Raw genomic sequence first — 17,016 nt, 5'->3', positions numbered from 1 at the left:
TGTCTGCCTGTGTATATAAGGGATCATTCTACCTGGCCTGGAGGGGATGTGTATGTGTGTGTCTGCCTGTGTATATAAGGGATCATTCTACCCGGCCTGGAGGGTGTGTGTGTGTATGTGTGTGTGTGTGTGTGTCTGCCTGTGTATATAAGGGATCGTTCTACCTGGCCTGGAGGGGGTGTGTGTGTGTGTGTGTGTGTGTGTGTATGTGTGTGTGTGTGTGTGTGTCTGCCTGTGTATATAAGGGATCGTTCTACCTGGCCTGGAGGGTGTGTGTGTGTGTCTGCCTGTGTATATAAGGCATCGGTCTACCTGGCCTGGAGGGTGTGTGTGTGTATGTCTCTGCCTGTGTATATAAGGGATCGCTCTACCTGACCTGGAAGGTGTGTGTGTGTGTGTGTGTGTGTGTGTCTGCCTGTGTATATAAGGAATCGTTCTACCTGGCCTGGAGGGTGTGTGTGTGTGTGTGTGTTTGCCTGTGTATATAAGGGATCGCTCTACCTGGCCTGGAGGGGGTGTGTGTGTGTGTGTGTGTGTGTGTGTCTGTGTCTGCCTGTGTATATAAGGGATCGCTCTACCTGGCCTGGAGGGTGTGCGTGTGTCTGTGTGTGTGTGTCTGCCTGTGTATGTATATAAGGGATCATTCTACCTGGCCTGGAGGGTGTGTGTCTGTGTGTGTGTGTGTGTGTGTGTGTGTGTCTGCCTGTGTATATAAGGGATCGCTCTACCTGGCCTGGAGGGTGTGTGTGTGTGTCTGCCTGTGTATATAAGGGATCATTCTACCTGGCCTGGAGGGTGTGTGTGTGTGTGTGTGTGTGTGTGTGTTTGCCTGTGTATATAAGGGATCACTCTACCTGGCCTGGAGGGTGTGTGTGTGTGTGTGTGTGTGTGTCTCTGCCTGTGTAAGGGATCGCTCTACCTGGCCTGGAGGGTGGGGGTGTGTGTGTGTGTGTGTGTGTGTGTCTGCCTGTGTATATAAGGGGTCGCTCTACCTGGCCTGGAGGGTGTGTGTGTGTGTGTGTGTGTGTGTGTGTGTGTGTCTGCCTGTTTATATAAGGGATCGCTCTACCTGGCCTGGAGGGTGTGTGTGTGTGTGTGTGTGTCTGCCTGTGTATATAAGGGATCATTCTACGTGGCCTGGAGGGTGTGTGTCTGTGTGTGTGTGTGTGTGTGTGTGTGTCTGCCTGTGTATATAAGGGATTGTTCTACCTGGCCTGGAGGGTGTGTGTGTGTGTGTGTGTGTGTCTGCCTGTGTATATAAGGGATCATTCTACCTGGCCTGGAGGGGGTGTGTGTGTGTGTCTGCCTGTGTATATAAGGGATTGCTCTACCTGGCCTGGAGGGTGTGTGTTTGTGTGTGTTTTTGCCTGAGTATATAAGGGATAGTTCTACCTGGCCTGGAGAGAGTGGGAGGGCAGGTGGGGAGAGGAGCAGGACTTTCCTTTGGTATTTTTCAGAATGTGTGGGAGAAAAGCATGAACTGTGGGAAGAGCTGGGCATGCCACCTTTGCTCTGTGACCAGAAAGGTGTCTGCGTCTGCCAGCTCTGTGTGCCGAGGCAGTGAAGGGGTTCCATACTTGGTAAGGTTTTCGAGAGTTCCGTCTCCCAGACGCTGTGCTAATCGCATTGCTGGATTGTCTCACTAAACCTCACCTCCAGCCCATGGACTAGGAATGATTATGATCCCTGCTGTAGTGGAACGGCTCAGAGAGGTTAGGAGATTGGCCCAAGGCCCCCCAGCTTGGATGTGCTGCAGCTGGGATTTAGATAGTCTGGTGCCAATGCTTATCCTCTTGTCTTTTTAATTTTTTTGAGATGGAGTCTTGCTCTGTTGCCCAGGCTGGAGTGCAGTAGTGCCATCTTGGCTCACTGCAACCTCTGCCTCCCGGGTTCAAGTGATTCTTCTGTCTCAACCTCTCAAGTAGCTTGGATTACAGGCACCTGCCACCACACCTGGCTAATTTTTGTGTATTTTTAGTAGAGACGGGGTTTCTCCATGTTTGTCAGGCTAGTCTTGAACCCCTGATCTCAGGTGATCCTCCCACCTCGGCCTCCCAAAGTGCTGGGATTACAGGTGAGAGCCACCACACCCGGCTGTGTACTCTTGTCTTTAACGCACACCCCATGGTGTATATTTATCCATCCAGGGAGCCAGTGTTTGCTGAGCACCCACTAATTGACTAATATATGCAAAGCCCTTGGAAAAGTGCCTGGCACACAATAGCAGTATGCCAAGTGTTACATATTATTATTATCATCATCATTATTATTTACTATGCTCCAGACATTGATCCTGTGTAGGCACTGGGAATTCAGAAGGGAGCAAAACAGACCAAAACCCCTCCCAAAGGAAAAGCTTGCTTTTGGGTTAGGGGAATTAACAACAAAATTAATGAGTAAAACATACAGTATGCCAGGGATAAAGGCTAGAGAGAAAATGAAGCAGAGAAGCAGGCGATTGGGGGTGCTGGCTGGTTAGGGCTGCAGTTTAAACTGGGATGGTCAGGGAAGGCCTTCTTGGCTTTTTAGCCATAGCCTGAAGGAGGTGAGAGAATGAGGCATGTGGATACCTGGGGAGGTGCATCCCAGGTGAATCGGCAACTTCCCGATTTGATCTTGTTGCATTGGATTGCCCTGCAGAAAGACCGTGTCACTAAACTGTCCCTCCTGCTCAGGATGACGGTCCCCTGGGCTTCCTCCTCAGCATGAAGCTTCAGGCTGCTCTGTCTCCAGCCCCTGCCCCTGGCCAGCCCATGCAGCCGTCTGCCTCTCTGGTATTGGGAGTCCCATTCCTCAAACTTCTGGAAGCTGTCATGGTGCCCCAGTGTTTCTAGTGCACAAGCAGGGGCTGCCCCCCAGACACAGTGGGTGTGGCTTTTTTTTTTTTTTTTTTTAGATGGAGTCGTACTCTGTCACCCAGGCTGAAATGCAATGCCACAATCTGCTCACTGTAACCTGCGCCTCCCAGGTTCAAGTGATTCTTGTGCCTCAGCCTCCTGAGTAGCTGGGATTACAGGCACACGCCACCACGCCTGGCTGATTTTTTGTATTTTTAGTAGAGACGGGGTGTCACCACGTTGGCCAGGCTGGTCTTGAACTCCTGACCTCAGGTGATCCGCCTGCCTTGGCATCCCAAAGTGCTGGGATTACAGGCGTGAGCCACCCCACCTGGCCAGATGTGGCTTTTTTCCTCCCTTCTAATGAAGATGACCCTGGCCTTGAGTGACAGAGTCTGGACAAGATGTTAAGGGGCGTGTTTTTTGGTAGAGTGCACACCCACATGGGCAGATTTGCCTTGGGTGTGAGTCATCGATAAGTTCTAGGGAAGCCAATTCTGGAAAAGCTGCAGACAGGCCGCGTAAAGATATGGGAGGGGGACCGGGCACAGTGGCTCACACCTGTAATCCCAGCACTTTGGGAGGCCAAGGTGGGCAGATCACCTGAGGTCAGGAGTTCGAGACCTGCTTGGCCAATATGGTGAAACCCTGTCTCCACTAAAAATACAAAAATCAGCCGGGCCTTGTCGCACACACCTGTAATCCCAGCTACTGTAATCCCAGCTACTTGTCGCACACACCTGTAATCCCAGAGGCAGGAGAATTGCTTGAACCCAGGAAGCGGAGGTTGCAGTGAGTCGAGATTGCGCCACTGCACTCCAGCGTGGGCAATAGAGCAAGACTTCGTCTCAAAAAAAAATAATAAAAATAAAAATAAAAAAAGAAATGGCAGGGGGAGTGGGAGGAGACCAGGGGGAGGAAGAAAGTGGAACGGGGTTGGGAGTGGTGGAGAAACAGGCAGCTGTCAGTTCCAGTCTCCAACCTGGGAAGGATATGGGGTAGGAACAGGCTCCATAGTGGTCCCTGCCCCTCAGTGTCCTCCTCCTAGCTTTGCTTCAATTCTCTCTCACCTGCATTATCTATGTACCAAGCGCAGGAATGCCATGTTCTCAATTTTACCATATTCGTGTGCCACCTGGACCATTACTGATTTTGTATTTCTATTTAAATTGAGTCACCTAAAAATTTCAAAAAATAGGCCGAGTGCGGTGGCTCATACTTGTAATCCCGGCACTTTAGGAGGCCAGTGTGGGAGGATCACTTGAGCCCCAGAGTTCAAGACTAGCCTGGGCAACATGGGGAGACCTAGTCTCTACAAAAAAAATACAAAAACTAGCTGAGCATGGTGGTGTATGTCTGTAGTCCTAGCTACTCAGGAGGCTGAGGTGGGAGGATCACTTGAGGCCTGGAAGGTCGAGGCTGCAGTGAGGAGAAATTGAGCCACTGCACTCCAGCCTGGGTGACAGAGAACCTGTGTTAAAAAGAAAAAGAAAATTAAAAAAATAATAATTTAAAAGAGACACAGCGGAGTGCATTGGCTCATGCCTATAATCCCAGAACTTTGGGAGGCTGAGGCAGGAGGATGGCTTGAGGCTAGGAGTTCAAGACCAGCCTGGGCAACATAGCAAGACCCCATCTCTACAAAAAATTAGCCAGGCATGGTGGCACACACTTGTAATGCCAGCTACATAGGAGACTGGGTTGGGAACATCACCTGAGCCCAGGAGTTCTAGGCTGCAGTGAGATATGATAGTGCCACTGCACTCCAGCCTAGGCAACATAGTGAGATCCAATTTCTACAAACAAAATAAAAATAAAAATAAATAGCCAGGTATGGTGGCATGCACCTGTAGTACCAGTTACTCAGGTGGCTGAGGCAGAAGGATCACTTGAGCCCAGGAGTTTAAGGTTGCAGTGAGCCATGATCATGCCATTGCACTCCAGCCTGGGCAACAGAGAGAGAACTTGTCTCCAAAAATAAAATTAAAAATGAAAATAAAAGAGAAACTTCAGGTCTCTTCAATAAATGGAAAACCATCAGCACTTGCTGTAAGCAGAGGGTAGCTAGAAAATAAATGTAAGGGAAGCAGAGCCAACCATTCAAATGCAGTCTGAGCCTGTGGCCTGCAGAAACTGCTGAATGCTGAAGCTGCTCTTTGTGAACCATGCAAGATGGCCAAGGGCTAGAGAGACAAAGATAGGCTGGCACCACGTGGGGCCTCATGCCTGGAAATGGTCAGCAGGTTTGAAAGAGAATTGACAAGGAGGTAACTGTCTCATTTCTCTCATCTAAAAACCAGGGAATGCAGGCAGGGCGTGGTGGCTCATGCCTGTAATCCCAGCACTTTGGGAGGCCGAGATAGGCGGATCACTTGAGGCCGGGAGTTCGAGACCCGCCTGGCCAACATGGCAAAACCCTGTCTCTACTAACAAAAATAAATAAATAAATACAAAAATTAGCCAGATGTGGTAGCACATGCCTGTGGCCCAGCTACTCAGGAGGCTGAGGCAGGAGAATCACTTAACCCTGGGAGGCGGAGGTTGCAGTGAGCCGAGATCACTCCACTGCATTCCAGCCTGGGTAACACAGTAAGACTCTGTCTCAAAAAAAAAAAAGATAAATAAAAATAAAAGCCAGGGAATGTTGCTAGAACCTTCTGCATAGGATTGGTTTGGTTCTATAATGAGATGATTCATGTAAGAGTCTTGGCGCAGGACCTGGCCTGGAGTAAACGTTTGATAAATGGTTGTGTGCGCCTGTGCCCTTGTTCCTCTGCTTACACAGGAATTCCAGGAGAACTGACATGGTGCCTTTTTTTGTGGCCCTGTCCCCCACCCATGTGCTGTACATCAAAGGCATTTAATAAATATTTTTAACAGGAGGTGGGAGGGACTTGAGTTCTGTGATGCTGACAGTGACCATTTGTCTCACTTGTAGCCAGTACTCGTATGTGCTCAACAAGTGATTGTTGTGTAAAAAAGCAAACAACTGAGTGTAAAGTCCAGCAGAATGTCCACTCCACAAGGACAGGGTTTTCCAGCTGTTGTGCTTACTCGGATCCACCGCCTAGAACAGTGCTTGGCACTAAGTAGGTGCTCAACGAACATTTGTTGCACTGACACATGAATCAATGACTCTGTGGATGAATGAATGAATGAAGAAAGGATTGAGCTTATGAATGAGTATTAGCTCTTCCTTTCCCAGACCCAGGAGACAGGCCTTTTGTAAAGTTTCAGGTCCCCATCACAGGCTGACTGAGCCCTAAGCATGGTGACCAGGAAATGGAGAAAGTGAACAAATAAAGAGAAAGTGAACAAATAAAGGTAGGCTCAGGTCTCTGGCCTGAGGCATCTCTAGATTTCCCTAGCAACAGCGCCTACTGGTGGAGAGGAGCATCCTGGGAGCTGCCCTGGATGGCCTCAGGGTGGGGCGGGGAAGGCGCGTACCACAGGTGGCTGCTGCTTTTTTTTTTTTTTTTTTTTTTGAGACAGGGTCCCAGTCTGTCACCCAGGCTGGAGTGCAGTGGCGTCATCATAGCTCACTGCAGCCTCGACATCCCAGGCTTAAGCGATCCTCCTGCCTCAGCCTCCTGAGTAGCTGGGACTACCGGTGTGCACCACCACGCCCGGCTTATTTTTTTTTAAATTTTTTGTAGAGACAGGGTCTCACCATGCTACCCAAGCTGGTAGAATTCCTGGGCTCAAGCAATCTGCCTGCCTCAGCCTCCCAAAGTGCTGGGACCACAGTTGTCAGCCACCACGCCCAGCCCACTGGCAGCTTCTTATCACCCGCTGAACCCTCAGTAATGTCCCCTCCACCCCAGCAATAGGCTCTTCAAGTAGGTACGCCTAGATGGTAGGGGCTGTTTTCCATGACAGGGCAAACACTGGGCAAAGTGGCACCAAGAAGCATTTTTCATCTATATAAGGCTTTATTTTCTTCTGCGCTGGGCTGAAGTGGTGCATTCTAAGGGTTGTACATCCCACCCACTGCCCCCACAAAGGGGAGGTTTCTGAAGAAAATCCCCAGGGCTTCCAAGAGAGGTGTTCCCCCATTGAGTGTTTATATGCCACTCACATGCTGGGCACAGAACATTCTTATGGGATAATGTTTAACCAGCGTGTGGGCTGAGTTGCTGTGGCTCACGGAGGACCAGGTGAGGGGCTGGCCTCCTTCCTAGGTGGGCTCTGGAGGAGGCTGGGCCTCCTTGCCCTCCCATAACCCAGCTTCTTGTCTTGACTCCACCAGTAGGAAACAGGCATCCTTTTGTCCTCTTTAGGAAGCAAACTGCTGTCTGTTTTTCCTGGATTTTTTCTTAAGCTAATACAGAAGCCAGGACTGATTCTTTGAAAAAATTCTGTTTTAAGCAATTTCTTGGTGCCCATAGGGTATGGGCCCAACCTCACTCAAATAGTCATTCCTTGCATATTAAGATGTGTGAATGTTTTACAGCTTATGAGAAAGGAAAAAAACAAAGTGATTGTAAAATCCTTGAAGGCAGGGACTGGGTGTTATACTTGCAATCCCACCTCATTCAGGAGCAATTTACTGTGTAATCAGTTTTCCCCTATCTTAAAATCCGAGATGGGCAGGATTCTATAATTTGTAGGGCAGGTTGTTCCCAAATTTGAGTGTGCACAAGAGTCACTGGGGGGAAGCTGGTTAAAAATCTAGACTTCCAGATCCCACTGTGATTCATTCATTCAATTGATGTTTATTGAGCTACTACCATAAGTAGGGTTTCCAGATTTAGCAAAGACAAATACAGGATGTCCATTTAAACTTGAATGTCAGATCAACAAATTTTTTTTTTTTTTGAGACAGAGTCTTACTCTGTTGGCCAGGCTAGAATGCAGTACAGTGTTGTGATCATAGCTGAGTGCGACCTTGACCTTCTGGGCTCAAGCAATCCTTCCTCAACCTCCCAAGTAGCTGGGATTACAGATGTGCACTATATGCCTGGCCAATTTTTCTTTTTTTTTTTTTTTTTTGTAGAGATGGGGTCTCACTATATTGCCCAGGCTGGTCTCAAACTCCTGGGCTCAAGCTATCCTCCCACCTCAGTGCCCCGCAAAGTGCTGGAATTACAGGCACTAAGACACTATGGCCAGCCAACAAATTATTATATTTTTAAAATTTTATTTAGTTTTTGAGACAGAGTTTCACTCTTGTTGCCCAGTCTTGCAGCCCAGTGCAATGGTGTGATCTTGGCTCCCTGCAACCTCCGCCTCCCAGGTTCAAGCGATTTTCCTGTCTCAGCCTCCCAGTAGCTGGAATTACAGGTGCTTGCCACCATGTCTGGCCAATTTTTGTATTTTTAGTAGAGATGGAATTTTACCATGTTGGTCAGGCTGGTTTTGAACTCCTCTCCTCAGGTGATCTGCCTGCTTTGGCCTCCCAAAGTGCTGGGATTACAGGCGTGAGCCACTGTGCCTGGCCAAATTATTATTATATAGGATCTTGCTCTGCTGCCCAGGCTGGAGTGCAGTGGTGCATCACGGCTCACTGCAGCCTTCACCTCCTGGGATCAGGCAATCCTCCCACCTCAGCCTCCTGAGTAGCTGGGACCACAGGTGCAAACCACCACACCTGACTAATTTTTTTGTATTTTTTGTAGAGATGGGTTTTCACTATGTTGCCCAGGCTGGTCTCGAACTCCTGGGCTCGAGCAATCCTCCCACCTCAGCCTCCCAAAGTGTTTAGGATTATAGGTGTGAGCCACTGTGCCTGACCTACAAATCATGTTTTAACATCAGTATGTCTCATGCAATAACTGGGGGGGCTTGCCTCCGTGCATTCATGCTACTATAACCAAGTACCACCATAGGCTAGGTGGCTTGTAAACAACAAAATTTATTTCTCACAGTTCTGGAGGCTGAAAGTCCAAGGTCAGGGTGCCAGCCTGATCGGGTTCTGGTGAGGGCCCTTTTCTGGGTTGTAGACAGCCTTTGTTTTTTCTTCACCTGGCAGAAAGAGAGTAAAGTAGTCTCTTATAAAGGCACTAATCCCATTCACGAGAGCTCCACCTCATCACCTAATCGCCTCTCAGAGGCCCCACCTCCAACACACTGGGACAGATTAAGCTTTCAATATAGGAATTTTGGGGGAACACAAACATTCAGGCAGTCCATTACAGAACATACACGAGAAAGTGCTTTGTTGTTTATATGAAATTCAAATTTAACTGGGAGTCCTGTAGTTTAACTGGTAACCCTAATGCTGCACCAAACACTGTTATAGGCGATGGGAGAACAGCGTGAACAAAACACAGCCCCTGATTTCTGATAGCTTATGTTCTAGTGAGGAAGCCATTTCCTGGTGCCCCCATAGGGTCTGGAGACAAATTGATTCATGCAGACAAATAGATCCAGGAAGGAAGGGGGAAGCCAGGTGAGGGGTGGAGTGATGGAGGTGGCTGTCCATTTTGAATAGAGTAGACAGGGAAGCTCTTTCTTTGGAGGTGACATTTAAGCAAGGACCTGGAGAGGTGAGATTTGGATGCAGTAAGTGTGTAGGGCTCAAGGATCTGCACAGATAATAAGCCATTCTGGAAGAATCCGATGTGGGGATCTGCGAACGCCACTTTGAGAAAAATGACTTTAGGGTTTCAAGCCTCATGTCCACCTCTGATGATGCACTTAGCTGTTTATAGCTCCTCTCTGGGCCTCAGTTGACTTCATATGTACAATGGGAATAGTAGTCACTGACTCACTTTCTCACAGGGCTGTTGTGGGTATCAAATGATGTAAAAGATGGGAAAGGACTTTGTAAACTGAAAAACGCTCAGCAGGGTCTCGACTAGCGCCGTCCATTAGAAATACAGTGCAAGCCCCTTGTGTAACTTTAAAGTGTCTAGTAGCTGCTTGAAAAAGCGAAAAATGTGAAATTGATTTTATGTTATTTTATTTATTTTTTGAGGCAGAGTTTTGCTCTTGTTGCCCAGTCTGGAGTGCGATGGTGCGACCTCGGTTCACTGCAACCTCCTCCTGCCGGGTTCAAGCAATTCTCCTGCCTCAGCCTCCCGGGTAGTTGGGATTACAGGCGCCCGCCACCACATCTGGCTAATTTTTTTCTATTTTTAGTAGGGACGGGGTCTCACTATGTGGCCCAGGCTGGTCTGGAACTTCTGATCTCAGGTGATCCACCCGTCTTGGCCTCCCAAAGTGCTGGTAAAACAGGTGTGAGCCACCCTGCCAGGCATGAAATTGATTTTAATAATATGTTTTATGTAATGCGTAATACTTTGGTAATAATATACCGAAGTGTTATTTTTACATGTTGTCAATATAAAAATTATTACAGAGATACTTTATAACATTTTTCTTGTGCTAAGTCTTCAAAATCTGGTGCATGTTACGTGCTTACTTATGGCTCATCTCAATTTGCACTAGCCACATTCAAGGGCTTAACAGCCATATGTGGCCCTCGGCCTCATGTTGGACAGCACAGGCTATAGCATGAATATTATGTGAAGAGCTGGCCTCATTGTTTTAAAACACAGTGTATTAGTGGAAATTTTGAGGTATAATCATACAGTAAATTTTTTTTATATTTGTATTTTACTTTTACTTTTTTTTTTTTTTTAAGAGACGGAGTCTCACTCTGTCGCCCAGCCTGCAGTGTAATGGTGCCATCACAGCTCAGTAGAGCCTCAAACTCATAGGCTCAAGCCATCCTCTCACCTCAGCCTTCTGACTAGCTAGGACTATAGACATGAGCTACCAGGCCCAGATAATTTTTTTTTTTTTTAGAGATGGGGTCTCACTATGTTACCCAGGCTGGTCTCAAACTCCTGGCGTCAAGTGATTCTCCTGCCTCGGCATCCCAAAGTGCTGGGATTACAGGCATGAGCCACCGTGCCCAGCCTTTGTTTTATTTTTTAAATTGACACAGTAATTGTGCGTATGTTTTGACGCACACCATGTGTAGTGATCAGGGTAACTTGCATTTCCGTCATCTCAAACATCATTTCTTTGTGTTGGGAACATCCACTATCCGCCTTCTAGCTATTTGGAACTTATGTTTTAGTCATCCTACAGTGGCATAAAACACTGGAACTTACTCCTCCCACCTCGCTGTAACTTTGTATCCTTTAAGCACTCACTCTCTATCCCCTTCCCTTTCCCTTTCCCTTCCCAGCCTGTAGTATCCTCTGTTCTACTGTTTACTTCTATGAGATCAACACTTTAGCTTCTGCATATGAGTGAGAGCATGTGGTGTTTAACTTTCTGTCCCTGGTTTACTTCTAAGGTGGAATGTTGAACAGTAAAGTGAAACAGACCAGTGACACAACAATGTGAATGATTCTTACAATAGGCTAAGTAAAAGAAGCCAGACTAAGGGCAACAGATCAACAGATGATCACCATCAGAAAGATAGTTCCCAAGAAGAGGGGGCATTCCACACCACATGGGTCCACAGGGGGAGCACTGGGGTGGCTCAGGAAGGAGGGAGGGAGGGGGAGAAATGTGGGCAGGAGCCTTTGTTATGGTTTCCGTGGGAAGGACAGGGTGGGGCAGGGTAAGAGGCTTAGGAATGGCTAATTAGGATCATTTCAGTGGGCTCTGGGGGATAGGGACTGTCCCTAGTTGAATAGTACCTGGCCTGGGGTGATTAGAGCAGGTGTACTGTGGCCTGGTGGACAGTGAATGCCCAGTAAAGGAGGTGGTTGGACTATGGGCTCTAGGTTGGTTGCTTTGCATTTGAAGAGTGTGCTCCAGGGTGACTTGTCTGCTTATCGCTAGGTTATCACTGGCTAACCCTGGGAGGGCCAGTGCCTCTAGGGTCAGCAAGGCCTCAGATATCAAAGCTCTAGAACACAAAAGATAAGACATGTGTCATGTACTCATACTGCAAGAGATTTGGCCAGGGGCACGGCACAGCAATCCAGATTGGTTTGGGTGAATATCAGTAGCTCTGTCATGTCTCAGCCCTGCCAGCCTGCGGCCAGCCCCTTAGCTTTTAACAGGAAGAGAGATTTCAAGGAATTGCCTGAACCGAGCTTCTTCAGAGCTTGTCGCTCTCTGCGACTGTTCTTTGGAGCTAGTCTCGTGCTAGAAGTTGTGAAGGCTTTGCCTAATTCCAGTGGAGATGTTCAAGGGACAGGATCCCTTTCTCCTCCTTTCATGTGATTATTTATTTATTAGACAGTGTCTCACTCTGTCACCCAGGCTGGGGTGCAGTGGCGTGATCTCAGTTCACTGTAGCCTCAACCTCTCATGCTCAGGTGATGCTCCTGCCTCAGCCTCCCTTGTAGCTGGGACTACAGGCGCGCATCACCATGCCTGGCTAATTTTGTCTATTTTTCATGGAGACAAGGTCTCACTATGTTGCCCCAGTCTGGTCTCAAACTCCTGGACTCAAGTGATCCTCCCACCTCATCCTCCCAAAGTGCTGCAATTATAGGCATGAGCTACCACGCCAGGCCTCTATGTGATATTAATGCCCAACTCCAAACATGGTAGGGTCTGGGGAATTTAGGGGTTTCTAGTGCCTGCTTATAATCACCTAAGTGTATTGGGAGATGAGGAGTGGTATTTTCCTCTCCCTTGGAAATACCAGGCCCCTCTTGGCTGTAACGTCTCAGTGGCTGGTGCTTGGGGACCATGGGAGGAGAGTGTGGGGATAGGAGCCTCTTTCGGTTAATATCATCTCTGATGCTCACCCCTCAGGCCCCACCGCAACCCGCCAGCCCACCTGTACCACCTGGGCTAATCCACATGCTTCTCTGAAGACTTGCTCTTCAAAGAGACAAGCACAATGCAAATTAAAACCATAATATACCACTACATGTTCACGAGAATGGCTGAAATTAAAAAGACTGACCACACTAAGTGTTGACGAAGGTGGGGAGCAACTGACAGTCGTGAATACTGCTGGTGGGAATGAAAACTAGAAACCTGGGGGAAAACTTTGACAGTTTCTAAAAAAGTGAAACATTGACCCATTCTATGATCCAGCTATTCCACTCCTAGGCATTTACCCAAAAGAAATAAAGTATACATCTCCCCAAAGACTCAGATACAAATATTCATAGCAGCTCTTATTTGTAATAGCCCCAAAGTGGAAACAACCCCCATGTCCATGAACAGGTGGCTAGATGAAAACTGTGGTCTAGCTATATGGTGGAATATTGTGCAATGAAATGAAACAGATCATTGATACACACAACAACATGAATAATTCTCAAAATAATTATGCTGAGTGAAGAAGCCAGACCCCCCCCACCGCCCTCCAAAAACAAATATATATATACTGTCAGATTCTGATGCTAGAAAGGCAAACTAATGCACCATGACAGAAGTGTTTATCTATGATCAGTGGTTGCCTAGGGTAGGCGGAGGCAGGAGAGACGGATTGTAAAGCGGTATACAGAAACCTTTGGGAGTGATGGATTCATTCACTATCTTGATTATGGTGATGATTTCATGGGTATATACATAAGTCAAACCTCAGCTAATTGTAAACATTAAACATGTGTAATTTATTGTATATCAACTATGCCTCAACAAAGCTGTAAAGCTTTAAAAAATCTATTTTTTAAAAAGTCAGGTACAGACCAGTCATGGTGGCTCACATGCCTGTATTCTCAGTGCTTCAAGAGGTTGAGGTGGCAGGATCACTTTAGGTCAGGAGTTTGAGACCAGCCTGGGCAACAGAAAGTTAGCTGAGTGTGGTGGCAGGCACCTGTAGTCCCAGCTACTGAGGAAGCTGAGGTGAGAGCATCACTGGAGCCCGGGAGGCAGAGGTTGCAGTGAGCCATGACCCCGCCACTGCTCTTCAATCTGAGCAACAGAGACCCTGTCCCACGGAGGAGGAGGAGGAGGAGAAAGAAGGAGAAGGGGAAGAGAAAGACTGAGAAGGAGGAAGAGGAGGAAGAAAAAGAAGAAAGAAGCAGCATGCATAAGCTTTAGGGGTGGGCTGGTGGGAGATCACACTGTGAGGCAGTGCCAGCCTCCAATCCCAAGGCCGATCTGGGAGCAGTCGCTAGGATGCAGATGCAGAGGGGACACAGAAGGGGACAGGTGGGCCTGGACCCTCCTGAGGAGTGGCTCACACTCTGACTGGGGGACCCAACCTACCCTGCTGTGAACTAGTCTGTCTGACGTGTGTTAGTGGAGACACAAACCTTTGCTTATGCCAGAGATGTGATTTGTTTCAATTAGGAGGATGGGATGAGGCTTCTTGGAAACAATGGTATTTCAATGTATTGGTCTCTTATTTGAAAAATAGAGTGTGATCACTGGAATAGCTGACCTCTGATGAGCACTTAGTATGTGCTAGGGACTCTTGGAAAGCTGCACGTGCAGTATTCCATTTTATTCTTGTCACACACTTGCTGGGCGGGCACTTTTATCACCTCCATTTAAGGACATGGATGCCCAAGGTCTTATAGGTATAGGTCTTATAGGTATAGTGGTGATAACAAGATTTGGCCCCTGGTGGTCTAATTTCCAATTCAGCACTCCTATAATTCCCAGTCTGTCTCTGGTGTGTGGGTGTGTGGATGGAGAATATATTGGAATGTACAACTGTTTGGGTTTTTTGTTTTTTGTTTTTTAGAGATAGGGTCTTGCTGTGTCACCCGGGCTGGAGTGCAGTGGTGCGATCATAGCTCAATGCAACCTTGAACTCCTGGGCTCAAACAGTTCTCCAGCCTCAGCCTCCCAAGTAGCTGGGACTACAGACGTGCACCACCATGCCTGGCTAACTTTTAAAATTATTTTATAGAGATAAGGTCTTGCTCTGTTGCCCAGGCTGGTCTCAAACTCCTGGGCTCAAGTGATTCTGCCATGTTGGCCTCCCAAAATGTTGGGATTACAGGTGTGAGCCACTGCACCCGACCTTGAGTATGATTTGAAGGTGCCTTTGGGACCCTTCTGTTGTAAATCATTGTCACTTATTACTAGTCTAAAATGGAAAAGGTAAACGGTATTGAACAAATGTTGAATTAATTATCCCCATCACTTGCAGATAGTACTTCTTGTTTTACATCATAGTCTTGTCTGTCTCTTTCCCCAGACCTCCATGGTTTTGATGATGAACCTTTCAAGTAAGCCTTCACTGGTTGTTTCTTTGAATTATCTTCTTCATTAATTACGATGAACAGGGTAGAAATGGTCAAAGATGTTGACTCACTGTGGTCTTGTATCAAGGTAGCAGTCACATTCACAAAGCAGATGCCCTTGTATGGAAGAGCAGGTGCATCTCTAGCAGGTGACCCCATGAAGATGTTCCTGGTGGAGCTGATGAATAGCTTCTTTAGGTGCTATAGAGTCTCTAGGCAAATGAAATCGAACTCTTCATGATCATGAGTTGCACTGGCACATCCTTCTGATCATTGAAGGCCATCATGGCAGGACATCACTGCGTCATTTCTAGGCTTCTCAGGGACTGAGCACATGCAACCTCGCCACTGTGTCCTGCTGAGTCTGGGAAGGGGTGTCAAGACAGCCTGTCCTCAAAGGGCCTTGTTGCAGAAGAGGGACACCGTGACCAGCAGAACTGCTCACAGGTCAAGGGCCACTGGGTGACAATAGGGTAGAGAGTGGATGTTTCAGTCACGGTGAGGTGACATCGTTTAGTGCCAGTGTCTCAGTTCCGGGTGTGTTTGTGGTTGGCCAAGTGCAAGGACAGCTTCCTTCTGGAATAAATGCATAGGCTTTTGAGCCCATTCTTTGTTCATTCTCTCATTCTTTTATTTTTTGTTGTGGAAAGTTTCAAACACACAGAAGTAGAGAGAATCATATAAAAGACTCCCACCAGGTGCTGTGGGTCACACCTGTAATCCCAGCACTTTGGGAGGTTGAGGCATGATGGTTGCTTGAGCCCAGGAGTTTGAGACCAGTCTGAGCAACATAGCAAGCCCTAATCTCTTGAAAAAAAATTAAACAATTAGCCAGGTGTGGTGGTGTGTGACTGTAATCCCTGCTACTTGCAAGGCTGAGGCGGGAAGATCATTTGAGCCCCGGAGGTCGAGGCTGTGGTGAGCTGCGATTGCGCAACTGCACTGCATCCTGAGTGACAGAGCAAGAACCTGTCTCAAAAAAGTGAAATAAATGAAAGACTTTCATGTACCCAACACAAATGTTGACATTTCACCAATCGTGCCTTGGATTTGACTTTTTCTGATTTTCATTGTATTTTCTGTTGAGGCATCACAGTCAGTAAAGCTCACAGCTTGATGGATTTTGAAGATGAATTTTCATCTATGTTTATATCTGTGAAACCTTCAGATCAAGATGTAGAACATTCTCAGACCTTAGCAGGCTCTTGCCTGCCCCTCCCTGAGATCGGCACTTTCATAAATTGTAGGGTACAATGGTGACATCATATTGGGAAAAATATCTTGACAGATAAAAAGTTTTGTCTTCCTTCTTGCCTTCCTGCCTTCCTTTCTCCCTCCCTTCCTCTCCCCTCTCCCCTCCTTCTTCCTCCTCCCCTCCCTCCCTTCTTGCATTCTTATTTCCTTCCCTTCTTCCTTCTTTAGTCACTGATCTAGTTACTAAGAGGGTAAACTCTGGATTTTTTTTTTTTTTTTTTTTTAAAGCAGGCTGGGTGTGGTGGCTCATGCCTATAATCCCAGCACTTTGGGAGGCCGAGGCAGGTGGATCCCTTGAGGTCAGGAGTTTGAGACAAGCCTGGACAACATGGCGAAACCCCATCTGTACTAAAAATACAAAAATCAATCCTGGCTAACACGGTGAAACCCCGTCTCTACTAAAAATATAAAAAAAAATTAGCCAGGCATGGTGGCAGGCGCCTGTAATCCCAGCTACTCTGGAGGCTGAGGCAGGAGAATGGCGTGAACCCGGGAGGCGGAGTTTGCAGTGAGCCGAAATCGCACCACTGCACTCCAGCCCTGGTGACAGAGCGAGACTCCGTCAAAAAAAAAAAAAAAAAAAAAAATCAGCCAGGTGAGGCAGCAGGTGCCTGTAATCCCAGCTACTTGGGAGACTGAGGCAGGAGAATCACTTGAACTTGGGGGGCGGAGTTTGCAGTGAGCCCAGATCACAGCACTGCACTCCAGCCTGGGCGACAGAGCGAGACTCCATGTCAAAATAATAATAATAATAATAATAATAATAATAATAATAATAGAAAATACATACAGATCCAGAGTTTACTTTCTTAGTAATTAAGAAGGTAATTACTAAGAAGGTAAACTCTGAGTCTGTT

General features: G+C 47.3%; 1 protein-coding gene across 4 annotated transcripts in view; it reads left to right on the top strand.

Moving 5' to 3' along the window:
• Nucleotides 1–17,016, top strand: part of TEKT5 (tektin 5) — a 75,625-nt gene that overhangs the window by 41,446 nt on the left and 17,163 nt on the right. The window lies entirely within an intron of this gene.

The sequence above is a fragment of the Pan paniscus genome, chromosome 18 (assembly GCF_029289425.2).
Source record: "Pan paniscus chromosome 18, NHGRI_mPanPan1-v2.0_pri, whole genome shotgun sequence".
Lineage (NCBI taxonomy): Eukaryota > Metazoa > Chordata > Mammalia > Primates > Hominidae > Pan > Pan paniscus.
Note: the sequence above shows the minus strand (reverse complement) of the source record. Positions and strands in the feature narration are given on the sequence as shown.